Below are 12,542 nucleotides of genomic sequence, written 5' to 3'. Positions count from 1 at the left end.
CACAGACATCTCGACGCCTACATCGGCGGCTGCTGAACTCGCCACTGAAATCAGACTACTGCGGGAGGAGATGAGAGCGGTTCGTGAGGAGATGCAGGAGTTCCGGGGCACCTTAAACAGCCTCACCACTGCCGTCGAAGTATGCAATAGGCGGATCGACGGGCTAGAGGCACGGATGGATGCTGTCGAAAAACAGAACGGGGACACAACCAACTCTCCCGCAACCGCGGCCCTAGAGCGTACAGTTGCAGATCTCAAACTGAACTTGAACGAACGTGACCAGGAACTTCTATAGTAATGACATAGAAATTTCAGGAATACCTGAAGAAATAAATGAGAGTTGCTCTCACATCGTACGCACGGTCGCTCAAAAACTAGGAGTTAAGCTGGAAGAACAGGACCTTGTGAGTGTGCAGCGAGCTGGCCCCGTGCGACCAGCTGCTCGCGGCGGCGCGGGTGCGGCGCGACGCGACTACTGCAGGCTTAGGCTTAAGTTCAGCTGCTCGGCCTTTTTATGTCAACGAACGCTTAACTCCTACAAATCGAAATGAAGATGTTGTTGAAGATACCACTTCAACATCGCCAGATCCAAATTGGTCGAAGAAAAACCAAATAGCAAAAGGTACGATCATTGAGTACTTGGGTGACGCCTTTTTGAATTTCGCCAAGGGATCCGCAACAGCGAAATCTATTATAGAGGATCTTGACAAGATTTACGAACGAAGAAGCTTAGCTACACAATTAGCCCTGCGTAAACAACTTTTAAATGAAGTTGCAACCAGATGATACATTGTTGCAACATTTCAATAAATTTGATAATTTAATTATCGAACTGATATCTGCTGGCGCCAGACTGGACGAGATGGATAAAATAACCTGAATGTCTCCAACTTCCTCATTGGCCCTAGAGCAATTCCAAGTATACCATCAATAAAAGCCTAATTAGAGTCATCAAACCTCTCAGTCATTCAATTAGAGCCATTAGAACTTCATAACTATGAGTTGTTTTCTGTGTGTAAGCTGAGGACACGTGTCCCCAGCTGACACATCTGTATCTTCGTAAATATTTATGCTACGATAATGTATTATACCTCAAAAATTACAGTCGAATCCAAATAGTAGGCTTTCCACTTTTCAAGACTTTAGCTCAAATACTGTTAAAACCACGATCAAAAAACTATGTGCGAGCTGGAGTACCGTGTCTCCAGCTTACACATCTGTGTCTTTGTAAATATTTAAGCTACATCAATGTTTTATATCTCATAAATTAAAGTCGAATAAAAAAACCCGACTTCAAATCTTTCAAAGCTTTATCTCGAACCGTTTTCGAACTACGAACCGATTTGTATGTGTAAGCTGGTGACACGTAACACACGGTGGATTATTAAAACCGTATAAGTTAGAGTTGCGTTTTAAAGATCAAATAATTCGTTATAATTAAAGTACACACGAGACATAATTTCAAATCTCTAGGCCTCTTAGTTTCAGAATTAAAAGCCAAAAACTATTTTCCCGCCAAATAATTCAAATAATGTGGGTCGACTGCGACGTTGCCGTTCCGTGCGTCCACTAGAGCAGTCGAATTTGAACCTAAAAACTAGTAGCGTTTGAATCATTTTTATTTGTAGTTTAAATAATTTAATTTCGATTATAAGAATTTTAGACTAGGAGCCGGCTGATTTGTGTATTGAGTACCTAATAACATAAGTTGAGTCCCGGGAAAGGACGTAGGATAGATTTTATCCCGGTTTTTGAAATATGATAAAGATTTTCATCATCATCATAAATCATCTGAAAATTATAAATAACTTGAAAAAATCGAGTATTCGGGTAGCCCTAGTGATACTCTACCTCTGGGCTTCGGCTTGACAGTACTTTTTGGGAAACCTTGTATATGTCGTTATGTTCGCTTATTCTTTTAGTTAATTTTTTTTTATTTGATTCTTCAACAGAAGAAGAAGAATTCAATGAGGGTTTTCGCGATTGGAAAATCCGCCAGATGGCAATACGTAGACGCGAGGTCCAAATGCTGCATGATTGGTTATTTTTGACATGACATTGACAGATATGTCAAAATCCACCAATAACGCAGCATTTGGACCTCGCGTCTACTTATTGCCATCTGGCGGATTTTTCAATCGCGAATACCCTCATTGTCAACTGTGTTTGTCATAGAGCAAAATCTGTTTGTAACCATAGAGCAAAATATAGTTGTTGCCCATTTTTGCCACTTGACGTAGCAGAATCGTGGGACTTCACGGTATTTAAATAAAAATTAAAGTGGTTGCGTTTAGAAACGCCACAAATATTTGAGCCTTTGGAAACAAGTTCGTTACTTGTATATTAAAATATAATTTTGTTTTACCTAGCTTTTTCTTATTAATAAAATATAGGTTATTAGGTACTCAATACACAAATCAGCCGGCTCCTAGTCTAAAATTCTTATAATCGAAATTAAATTATTTAAACTACAAATAAAAATGATTCAAACGCTACTAGTTTTTAGGTTCAAATTCGACTGCTCTAGTGGACGCACGGAACGGCAACGTCGCAGTCGACCCACATTATTTGAATTATTTGGCGGGAAAATAGTTTTTGGCTTTTAATTCTGAAACTAAGAGGCCTAGAGATATGAAATTATGTCTCGTGTGTACTTTAATTATAACGAATTATTTGATCTTTAAAACGCAACTCTAACTTATACGGTTTTAATAATCCACCGTGTGTTACGTGTCACCAGCTTACACATACATATCGGTTCGTAGTTCGAAAACGGTTCGAGATAAAGCTTTGAAAGATTTGAAGTCGGGTTTTTTTATTCGACTTTAATTTATGAGATATAAAACATTGATGTAGCTTAAATATTTACAAAGATACAGATGTGTAAGCTGGAGACACGGTACTCCAGCTCGCACATAGTTTTTTGATCGTGGTTTTAACAGTATTTGAGCTAAAGTCTTGAAAAGTGGAAAGCCTACTATTTGGATTCGACTGTAATTTTTGAGGTATAATACATTATCGTAGCATAAATATTTACGAAGATACAGATGTGTCAGCTGGGGACACGTGTCCTCAGCTTACACACAGAAAACAACTCATAGTTATGAAGTTCTAATGGCTCTAATTGAATGACTGAGAGGTTTGATGACTCTAATTAGGCTTTTATTGATGGTATACTTGGAATTGCTCTAGGGCCAATGAGGAAGTTGGAGACATTCAGGTGATAAAATATCACACATTTTATTGACACTCCCCACTTGCTATGATGGAGTCATCACTGCGTTAGAAACGCTGGGAGAAGAACACCTAAATCTTGTATTTGTGAAAACACGTCTATTAGACCATGAAGTGAAACTGAAGGCTGAAAGTACGACTGAGCTTAAGGCCCTCAATACAGGCACCAAGCATGATGGTGATCATAATACTCTTGTCTTTTTCAAGAAAAATCAAAACTATGTGCAAAAGAAAAATAATAATTATCGACCCGGAAACTACAAGATTACTAAGTTGTATTGTGAGCATTGTGGACGCAGAAATCACATAAAAAAGGATTGTCGTTACTTTAAAAACAAGTTGCAGCAAAATAATCAATCAACATCGAGATCAGCCAACAACATTCAACCATGCAACGATGATGAGGACGGTTTCGCTTTTATGTTATCAAAATGTAAGTTACCTACTGCTGCTGATAATCGCTTGGCTAAATATGAAATTTGTTTTCTTTTAGATTCAGGAGCAACCGACCACATTGTAAATACTCGTGAGGCGTTCACATCATATGTTGAGCTACCTGCACCTTTGAAAATTGGTGTAGCTAAAAACGGATCATCCATTCTCGCTTTTGGTAAAGGAAGGATTGAGGTAACCACAAATTTAGGTATTCAAGGATCCATCGACGACGTGTTGTATTCACCCGTACCTCTAGTAGGAAAAACTTTCGAGTTCGTTTCGTTGCGTATTCAAAGTGTCATCGAAAAATTTTGTATGAAAAATTAAACAGCGCCCCCTAGGGCGGCTATAATATAGGGATATTATTCGTACGTTAACCGAAATGGCTCGAACATTGGTTACAAGTGCGAAATTAGATAAAACATTTTGGGGCGAAGCTATTTTGACGGCTACGTTTTTAATAAATAGATTGCCCACAAAAGCTCTACCTAATAATAAAACACCTTATGAAATGTGGCATAATAAGAAACCGAAAATAAATTATTTAAAAATATTCGGTTCTACAGCATTTGTACATGACAAAACTAGAAAGTTAAAATTTGACGAAAAATCATTCAAAGCAATTTTAGTAGGCTATAGCCAAAATGGTTACAAATTGTTTAACATAGAAAATAATGAGTTTTTCATTGCTAGAGATGTTGTATTCGATGAGTTAAATTTTGAAAATTCTAGACCTGCCAATGTAAAATCCATTCAAATTCCCTCCGTAATTAATAAGCCTGATAATAATGAATCGGCAAAGTTAATAGGCAACAAACACAAACTTGATCCCGCCGAAATTAATAAGCCTGATAATAAGGAATCGGCAAAGTTAATAGGCAACAAACTCAAACTTGTTTCTGACGAGAGCTCAGAAGCCGGACCATCATCATCATCTGGCAAAGTGAGACGTAGCGAAAGAATTACGAATCTACCCATCAAAGATTATAAACAAATGAATGATCCCGATATCTATTTATCACTGACAACTGTACAGTCAGCACCGAATAATTTTAATGAGGTTTATGATAGGAGCGACACCAACAAATGGTTAAAAGCCATACAAGACGAACTCGATTCACTTCATAAAAATGAAACTTGGACTCTAGTTGAAAGACCCGATAATGCAAACATAGTAAGTTGTAAATGGGTATTTACGATTAAAAATAATGAGGTAGGTGAACAACGCGCTATAAAGCACGTCTAGTTGCTCGCGGTTTTTCTCAAAAATATTTACAAGATTATGACGAAACGTTCGCTCCTGTAGCTCGAATATCTACTTTTCGGTTTATTCTAGCTCTTGCCAATCAGTTTGATTTACATGCTCATCATATGGACGTAAAGACCGCGTTTCTGAACGGTATTCTCAAGGAAGACATTTATATGGATGTACCTGAGGGTGTTTCTGCTAAGCCAAATCAAGTCTGTAAATTAAATAAAACATTGTACGGTTTGAAACAATCTTCCAGATGTTGGTTCGAGCGTTTTGATCATGTTCTCAAAGTTATTGGTTTTAAAAATTCTCAAATTGACCCCTGTCTTTATGTACTTGATAAAAATAATATTGAAGAAAATGTTTACATAGTCTTATATGTAGATGATTTAATAATTTGTACAAAAAATAAGCAAACATTACAATTTTATAAAAATAGTTTAATGAGTGAATTTCATATGACTGACTTAAGTGAAATAAAATTGTTCTTAGGTATAAAAGTTGAAAGAACTAAAGATAAATTAACTTTAGATCAATCAATATACCTTCAAAATGTTTTAAGCAAATTTTCTACGAGTGACTGCAATCCTTGTAAATCACCATTTCCATCTAAATTAGATCACGAAGCTTTAAACTCTGACATTCATTATGATGCTCCTTGCAGGAACGTTATTGGTTGTTTAATGTATGCAATGTTGTGTACGCGGCCAGATATATGTGCTGCTATATGCATTTTAAGTCGATATCAGAGTAAAAGTAATGAAGAATTATGGAAGTGCTTAAAGCATCTTTTACGGTACATCAAAGGAACGGTTAACTTAAAACTGACCTATACTAAATGTGATTATAAACAGCTGATTGTTGGCTACGCAGACTCAGACTGGGGTGGTGACACAGGGGTGCGATGGTGAGGGACCTCCTCGTGGTGCACCCTGGGCAACGTCCGCGTGGTCTGTTCACGCGGGCGGCTAACTTCTCACCTGCGCGGCAGGTCTCGTCAACTCGGCGGGCCTGTCGGGCAACCCGTAACCCACAATTGAGTGGGCCGGGGGCCGTCGAGGCATTTGCCCGGGCCACGATGCAGGGGACATCTTTAAAAACCCCCACAGGTGGGGGCTGGCGGGGCGTTTGCCCGGGCCCATTCTTTGGAGGGCCGCTCTCGGTACCTCTCTGATCAGCAGAGCTGACCGAGCAGCGGCATAGAGCAGACCGTAACCCGCTACGGCGGGCCGGGGGTCCTGTTTTACCAGGGCCGCGAGGAGAAAACCTCTATAAAAAACAACTGGAGGAGGGGATTGGGGGTTCCCTCGAAGCCAGAGAGGCTTGCTCGTGAGCGAGCCTCTAGCCTGAGGCGGAGCTGCGGACGAATGTCCAACCAGGACAATAACTCGCGGCTCCGTTTCTTTGGGCTCTGGTGGAAACCGTCGGGTTTTAGTGGGTAGGCCCCGCCTTTAGTGGGATAGGCGGGGAGAGGGAGAGTCCCACATAACCCACTGGCCGTCCCCATAGACCAGTGGGTATGCGCAAAGCATTTCCCGACGAAAAAAAAAAAAAAAGGGGTGGTGACACAAATGATAGAAAAAGTACAACAGGACACATTTTTCAAGTGTTCGATAATTGTACAATTTCATGGAATACCCGCAAACAAAGTACAGTCGCAGCTTCCTCAACAGAAGCTGAGTACATGGCCTTATTTGAAGCTGTTAGGGAAGCGATCTGGATCAAATCATTACTCAATAGTATATCATTTTCAGTAGATCAACCCATAACAATTTATGAAGATAATAACAGTTGTATAAGTATCGCCAATAATCCCACAAATCACAATAGATCCAAACACATCGACATAAAATATCACTTCACTAGGGATCAAATTACTAATAAAGTAATTAAACTAGATTATATTTCCACAGGAAATCAACTAGCAGATGTCTTCACGAAGATGGTGCCAACGGTTAAGTTCCTGGACATAAGAAATAAGCTAAATTTAATTTAAGATGTTAGTAAATTTAAAATAAGTATTGGTACCTAACTTAAAATATTGTGTCTCAAATCAAAGTTTAATTGATTATTTTTTAGTTATTGTCTAGCATTAAGAGTCACATCTCAAAGTGGATTTTGAGTGGCTTGAAAATTATATTGCCTAAGATGGGAATTGAACCCACTTCATTATTATTAAGTAAAACATAATTGCTTAAGATGGGAATCGAACCCACTTCATCATTATTATGTATAAAATATTTTTGTTAATAACGAACTTGATTTTGGAAACATAATGTATCTCAAACTAATACAGTTGATATGTATGTATAAATTATTAAAAGACTTGAATATTTGAGGGGGACTGTTGGTATACATGTTACGGTCAATGTGATAAATTGAAAATTATTAATAATAACCGGTTATTATGAATAATTACCGACAGTCGCGGTAAAAGTGATAAATTAATCACATTTAACAGTGATTATTTAATAATTCAACCTTAGTACTATCAAATTTCATAAAAGAGAACAACATCTTGTGCACGTGCTCGTGTACAGCCAAACTTTTGAACGTTTTGATATCATATATTAATATAATTTGGCATAATGAGTTTGGAATGTTTCTTGCATAATATTACTTTTCCATGATGCCTATAACATAATGTTTTGATTTAAAGCGAAAAATAGGTTAGGGTGCGGCGGGGGTGGCCCTTGGGCCACCCCTAAGCCGCCTATTTAGTTTTATACACACATAAATGACCTCATATTAATCACATTTACCAAATCATGCGGTAATTATTCATAATAACCGGCGATTATTCATAATTTTCACATTTATCACTTTGACCGTAACATACACAAATAATCAAGTAAATGTTAATCTGTGGTTAATCTCATTCGATGTTCAATTCATTCATTCAGAGTGAATGAAGCACATGTATCAATATGTCAATGTCACTACTTTTTTCTCCTTCCTTGGAAGAATACAGTTTTTACTTTCTGAAACGGTTTTTTGTTATTTTCTCAAACCCCATTTCCAATATGGATATTGATAAAGTTTTTGGTTAATGTTTGCGTTCGCTCATTTCCTTTGCTTCATTTTTAAAATTCTGAGTAATTATGTTTTTACAGATTTTATGTTAGAGGTCATTAATTTATTTCAATATCTGAAAGTTTATTATGTTTTGCGTGAAAATGTTTACGTTGTAATATGTTTTTTGTTTTTTTATAGCTTTGTATATTTATACTTTGACCTGAACTTTCATGGTTATAACTGGCTTTGTAAACTGATACTGAGCCCCGATTACGGTAACTTTTAACGTCAACAATCCAGACACGCTTCTCGATTCTGCGATACGATTGGTCGTTCAACAGCGTACGTCAGCTGTTTTGACCAATCGTATCGCACAATCGAGAAGCGTGTCTGGATTGTTGACGTTAAAAGTTACCGTAATCGGGGCTCTGGCCCTTTTTATGTCGTTGTTGAATTTTATTTCTAACTAGCTTTCCGCCCGCGGCTTCGCCCGCGTGGAATTTTGTCTGTCACAGAAAAACTTTATCGCGCGCGTCCCTGTTTCAAAAACCGGGATAAAAACTATCCTATGTTCTTTCCCGGGACTCAAACTATCTCTATGCCAAATTTCATCAAAATCGGTTGCGAGGTTTAAGCGGGAAAGCGTAACAGACAGACAGACAGACAGAGTTACTTTCGCATTTATAATATTAGTTGGGATAATAGTATCATATCTACTCGATTCAATTCAATTTGTAACTGTTTCATATCCCGTGCATACACACTTTATACTATACATTACACCAATGCACAAATAAGTCGAGCTCAATACGTAAGTACTTTAAAATATGTTAATATAAATAGGCGTCATGCGACTATACTTCGGAGGTTCTTAGGTAATTGTAAATATATTGAGATAGCTTACTCGTTTGTCATTCAATTTTTGAAGTGTAAAAAATTATCCGTAGGTCTCCTTAATCCGGGGTCTCTTGGCACAAAACATGAAGAATTTTTAGTAGCTTTGGATCATCACGATGTAGACATTTTGGCCATCAACGAGTACTGGCTGAGAGCGGGCGAGGTGGGCCGCGCGCCTGCGCCGCCAGGCTATCGTCTGCGCCATGTGCCGCGGCCCGCCGCCGTCCGTTCTCGCGGTGGTGGCGTAGGGTTTTACATCAAAACTGGTATAAATGCACGACTCATACATCACCCTTCCACATTCGCGGTGGAACAAATGTGGCTAGCTCTCAATATAAGCGGCATCAAACTGGCGATTGGCACGGCATACCGGCCACCGTGGCTAAATGTTGATACCTTTATAGAAGCTCTAAATGAATCTATCTCTTCGTTAGGTAAATATGATAAAGTGCTATTACTGGGAGATTTTAACATTAATATTTTAAATAAGCAAGATGTACAAACAAGGAAACTTTTGGACTTTTTAAACTACATGAATCTAAATCAGTACGTAGACCAACCAACTCATTTTACAGAACATAGTGAGACGCTTATAGATGTTGTATGCTCAGACTCTCTCATTTCTCAATTAATAGTAAATCACATACCAGATCTTAGTAGTCATGCATTCATCACTTGCAAATTAAACATTAAAAAAAACAAGCCACCTCCAAAATGGATCGTATACCAGGCCTCTGAAGGATATAAACTTTGAACTATTTAATGATGATGTCTCTTCTATTCCATGGAATGATTATGAATCGAGTGATGTAAATGATATGTTAAGGTTCTTTAATGATAACATTATACAGTTATTTGATAGGCATGCTCCGATTAAACGCGTTTATATTAAAAATCACTCTTATCCGTGGATAACTTACACAATCAAGGAAATGATGAAGCTGCGAGATAAAGCACACGCTAGAAGTAAATCTACAAAGCTAGACATACATAAAAAATACTACCAGGACTTAAAGGCTATCGTAAACTCAGCAATTCATAGCGAAAAAACTGCATACTTTAATAAATACATTCATTCTGGCTCAAAAGATCCCCGGACGTTATGGAAACACATAAAAAGAGATGTTGTTGATTTTAAAAAGAAAGAGTTCATATTACCCTCGCACTTGAATAACCCTGACATTATTAATCAAACTTTCTTGAATATACCCGGAAATAATGACACCGACACTTCTATCCTGAATGACCTTAAGTCAAATAAATTTGATTCTGCCGTGTTTTCGCTTACACCTGTGACGGAAACAATAGTAAGTAATATCATTAAAACGATAAAAACAAATGCGCAAGGAGTCGATGGTATTTCAATGAATATGATTATGCTCACTTTGCCATGCACTTTATCAATAATCACCGCCATAGTTAATAAATCAATAGAAACCGGCGTGTTTCCGGAGCAGTGGAAGACAGCTATTGTGAGGCCTATTCCTAAAACCAAAATTCCCGATGAACACAAAGACCTACGCCCCATCAGTATTCTCCCGTTCATGTCGAAGATTGTCGAAAGGGCTGTTTCTATGCAAATGACTGAATTTCTTGAAGGCAATAATAGACTACCAGAAAAACAGTCTGGGTTTAGGAAACGTCGCAGCACTTCAACAGCACTGCTGGATGTCGTTGATGACATATTAGCAGCACAGGACTCTGGTGAAAGCACTATTTTGGTATTACTCGATTATACGCGCGCCTTCGATACGATCAATCCAACAGTCCTATTAGCTAAACTAGCTTATTATGGTTTTGACTCTCCAACTTTGAAATGGTTCGCTAGCTACTTGTCAAACCGAACTCAATACGTGGAAACGCGTAATGATGATGGCTCAACCTCAACTTCTGCCACTGCCAGTATGATCCGTGGCGTCCCACAGGGATCTATTCTGGGGCCGCTGCTTTTTATTCTATACACTGCTGATATCATTAGAAATATACATAATTGTAAATACCACTTATATGCCGATGACCTCCAAATATACATTTCATTCGAGCCTGAATCGACTTCTTCTGCTGTAGATAAATTAAACGAAGACCTAAACCGTATTAGCATGTGGAGTGATCGACATAACTTAATATTAAACCCAAAGAAATCCAAATATATGATTTTAGGTTCTAAAACTGGTATCGCTACAGTTTCTGCCAAGTGTCCAAATGTGTCTATGATGGGTTTAAGTTTGGAAAATGTTCCACAAGCTCGCAATCTGGGTCTACTGATGGATGGAAGGTTACGATTTGAAGGACACATTCATGAAATAATGCGTAATTGTTTTTATAGGCTTAGAGTTTTATATAAAATCCGCCAATACATAGATGTAGAGACGAGAGTTAATTTATGCGAATCACTTGTCCTTTCAAAGCTAAATTATTGTGACAATGTTTTTGGAGGGTGTTTATTAGTGCGTACGAAGAAATTGATACAACGTGTCCAAAATGCTTGTGCGCGGTTCTGCTTTCCAATACCGCCACGATCACATGTCACTCCATTTCTGAACCGTAACAATCTCTTGAATAAGTATGGCAGCCAGACAGAAATTACACTTTGCTTCTTTACTTTTTGGAGTAATTAACAATGAGGAGCCTGCATATTTATTCGCTAAACTGAGGGTGTCTCAGCGTAAAATGAGAATCGCTTCACGTCTAATATGTCCAGAACACAGAACAGCTGCTTTTCGTGGCAGCTTTCGGTATTCTGCCACGAAGTGTTGGAACAATTTACCGCCGCCAGTCCGAAATTCTACAACAATTGCAGCCTTCAAATGTAGTTTAAAGAAGTTTATTTTCAAGATATCCGGTGTTTGAGTAGCTTTAAGTTTAAAGTAATGATTGTAGATATTATTATTGTTATTATTTTCTGTCTGCTTCACACACACTCACACTAATACACTCATAGTACACAACACGCTCACATGCTCACCTAAGAGAGTACAATGCGCCAGAAAAGTCTAGGTATTTTTTAAGCAATAAAGAGTAGATTTTATTTCATATTGTTAAGTGTTACATTTTTATGTAAAAGTTTATCAATGTTTATGGTGAAATGCCAATGTTTATTGCGTCCCTGGTGACGCTCTTTTCAAAATGGTTCCTAAAGAATACCAGCATCATGTTCTTTACGGAATATGATACAAGCTGAGTAGGAGCCATTTTGGTTCAACAATTTATCTATAATTATTAACCAAATTGTGTAACATTACTATGTTTGAACCTTAGAACCGATTTATTAATCTAAGGTTTGAACCAAATAAACAATTTTTCTTTCTTTCTTTCTTTCTAATGGAAACCTCAGTTCATAGAATATGATCTGAGATGGAAACCCATTCAAGCGCACAATTTTATTTTATTTGGTGTACCGACAACATTACATACAAACGAAGTATGTAATTACATAAAAAAAAATATTGGATCAGTAGATCAACTGTCTAAAAAGGGCTGCTAAAATAGATTTTCTAGGATTTTTTGAAGCTTTCAAGTGTTTCAATACTTCCTGCGAAGGTTTCTTCCACTTCTATTGATCGGCGTGTGATCAAATTACTTGCTTGCATTCTTCATTAACCCTTAATCGAACAACTATTTAATTTGATCTTATCCCACCAAGCAATAAATTATTTTAAAACTTGTTTTTTCTTTATAAGGCAAAAAAATTAAAATAAAAAACACCAAA

At 37.7% G+C, this 12,542-nt stretch overlaps 1 long non-coding RNA gene across 1 annotated transcript; it reads left to right on the top strand.

The window, feature by feature from the left end:
* The first annotated feature begins 2,640 nt into the window (after positions 1-2,640).
* On the top strand, positions 2,641-7,908 carry LOC135087053 (uncharacterized). Its single transcript, XR_010260666.1, has 2 exons — positions 2,641-3,667; positions 6,835-7,908. It is a non-coding gene; the product is annotated as an uncharacterized LOC135087053 (long non-coding RNA).
* The last annotated feature ends 4,634 nt before the right edge of the window (positions 7,909-12,542 follow it).

This window comes from Ostrinia nubilalis, chromosome Z, assembly GCF_963855985.1.
Source record: "Ostrinia nubilalis chromosome Z, ilOstNubi1.1, whole genome shotgun sequence".
NCBI lineage: Eukaryota > Metazoa > Arthropoda > Insecta > Lepidoptera > Crambidae > Ostrinia > Ostrinia nubilalis.
Note: the sequence above shows the minus strand (reverse complement) of the source record. Positions and strands in the feature narration are given on the sequence as shown.